Source organism: Anolis sagrei, chromosome 1 (genome assembly GCF_037176765.1).
Source record: "Anolis sagrei isolate rAnoSag1 chromosome 1, rAnoSag1.mat, whole genome shotgun sequence".
In the NCBI taxonomy this organism is placed as follows: Eukaryota; Metazoa; Chordata; class Lepidosauria; order Squamata; family Dactyloidae; genus Anolis; species Anolis sagrei.
Genome location: NC_090021.1, coordinates 101,491,207 through 101,494,158, shown reverse-complemented (window position 1 = coordinate 101,494,158; position 2,952 = coordinate 101,491,207).

Below are 2,952 nucleotides of genomic sequence, written 5' to 3'. Positions count from 1 at the left end.
TTTTGTGGCCTTGTAATATTCATCTAAAGTAGCTTCCTAGAAATGGGTGAATGAAGGAAGAAAAACAAAAATGGAGAAGGTGTGAGGGAATGGAAAAAAGGAAAAAGAAGGGAAGCGAGAGGAAGGAAAAAGAAGACAAAAAAAGGAAGGAAAACAGACAAAAGTAGGAAAGGGGGGTGGGAGAAAGAAAGAAAATAAAATAAAAGGGAAAGCAAGAGAAGAAGAAAAGGAAGGAAGAAGAAAAAAACTAGCCACACAAAAAATGCAAACTTGGGCAATGATGGATATACCGTATTGGTGACAGATTAAAGAACCTTTGAGTATAGTGGGCAGGAGTCCTGTAACCCAGAGAGGAAATAACAGTAATACATGTATAAGAGAAACTGCATATGAAGGTTGAAGCAACAGAAGTAACTATCACATAAGCCAGCATTTCTCAACCTGGGGGGGGGGGGGGTCATGAGAGGGTGTCAAAGGGGTCACCAAAGACCATCAGAAAACACAGTGTATTCTGTTGGTCATGGGGATTCTGTGTAAGAAGTTTGGCCCAATTCTATCATTGGTGGGATTCAGAATGATTGTAGGTGAACTATAAATCCCAGCAACTACAACTCTCAAATGTCAATGTCAATTTTTCCCAAACTCCATCAGTGTTCACATTTGGGCATATTGAGGATTCATGCCAAGTTTGGTCCAGATCCATCATTGTTTGGGTCCACAGTGCTCTCTTGATGTAGGTGAACTACAACTCCAAAACTCAAGGGCAATGCCCGCCAAACCTTTCCAGTATTTTCTGTTGGTCATGGGAGTTCTGTGTGCCAAGTTTGGTTCAATTCCGTCATTGGTGGAGTTCAGAATGTTCTTTGATGGTAGGTGAACTATAAATCACAGCAACTACAACTCCCAAATGACAAAATCAATCCCTCCCCTAACCCCACCGGTATTCAAATTTGGACATATCTGATATTTGTGTCAAATTTGGCCCAGTGAATGAAAATACATCTTGCATATCAGATATTTGCATTACAATTCATAACAGCAGCAAAATTAAAATTATGAAGTATTAACAAAAACAATTTTATGGTTGGGGGTCACCACAAGGGGTTGTGGTATCAGAAAAGTTGAGATCCACTGACATAAGCTCTTTTTTAAAAAAAGACCTGTTTGATATGGGGGGTAGATGATTTCTTTCTTAAGACCATTAGAAAAGAATTCAGTTAAGAATTGTTAGTGCAAGGCTTGACAATTTTAACAAATGATGCGCTATTTAGATGACATAATTCACTGATATATCTGGAAGTTTCAAGCTGACTTCACTAGTTGAAAAACAGGGAGACTGGAGGGAGCTGGGGGTTGTCAGCTTGGCTTAATCGGGAAGAATGGATTTAAATGTGCCCAACCTTTTGTTTGTCACTTATGAAAGAGAAAAACAGGTCTGCATATACCTGGGCACATTAAAATGACAGTGAATTATTGAACGGAGGTAAATAGCATTATATGGGAATCTAATATGTGAAATTAAAAAGAAAACGTAGGGGGAAGATCAGGGAAAACTTCCTAATGGGTAATGCTATTATTGTGGGAGATAATTTCCCGAGGGACAGCCTTCATACTTTGAAATCGTCCAACTAAATGAGATGGAATGTTTGCAAAGGTAAAAGAGGAAAGAAACTGCTCTGGCATGCTAAATAGAATAGCCTTGGTTTTTAAAATGCATTGACATTGAAAACAGCTCATTGCATCCCTTGATCCCAGCATGGTTGATGGCAACTTGGTCATTTGTCTGTGACCTACAGAATCATGAAGAGAATCTGTGACCTACAGATATTTTAGAAGGTATTAAACCCAGTTCAAGCTCTCCTTCAGCAAAGATTAATTACAGTCAGCCTTCTACATTTGTGGTTTTGACTTTTGCAGATTGAATTAAAATGTTTTCTTTAGGAATTGCTTAAGTCTTCCACAGTCACACTAGCAGACTCAGAACTCCTCTCTAGGATTCTCTTGATTTTCCAGCATGATTATATGGTCAACTTCTGCAGTCTTCTGCCATAGTCAGAAAAAAAAATGAATTAAAATTTGCTACTTTTCCCTGTGAGGGCACCTCTCTGAGGATCTCTAGATCCTCCTGCATGAGAGGACCCAGGGTAGCTAAAGAGGTACTCCCACAGGAAAAAACAGCAATTTTCAATTCATGCTGAGTTATAGGTTTTTCAGACTGTATGACCATGTTCTAGAAGCATTGCTTCCTGACGTTTCGCCTGTATCTATGGTGGGCATCCTCAGAGGTTGTGAGGTCCTCACAGCCTGAAAAACGTACAACAACCCAGTGATTCCATCTATAAAAGCCTTCAACAATACATTCAATTCATTTTTTTCTGCTTTCATGGGATCCTTAACCCCTAGCTTCCATGAATGTAGAAGTCTTAACTGTATGCTGTTCTTCAGTGCAAAATTAGAACAAAGACATGTAGATAAAGTTGGTCTGGTTTTTTTGGTCATGTCAGGAGCAACTTGAGAAACTGCAAGTCGCTCCTGTCCTGCCGGCACAGGGTTTTAACCCACTGCACCACCGGGGCTCACCAGTTGGTCTGGTGAGAACCAGGTTCAAAAACACTGCTATTGGGCTGATACTGGCATACTCTCTCTCAACCTTATTCATTATTTGCTTTGAACTGGATTATATGGCAGTGTGGACTCAGATAATCCAGTTCAAAGCAGATCATGTGGATTATCTGATGCAATAATCTGGATTATATGGCAGTGTAGAAGGGGTCGAAGTCTTTGAAAGGTTCTGACATGTTCTATTCATTTTATGTTAAATTTGAAACTGATTTGCTACATTGAGGCCCCTTCCACATAGCTATATAAATTCCACATTGAACTGGATTATATGGTAGTGTGAACTCAGATAATGCAGTTCAAAGTAGATATTGTAGATTATCTGCTTTGATG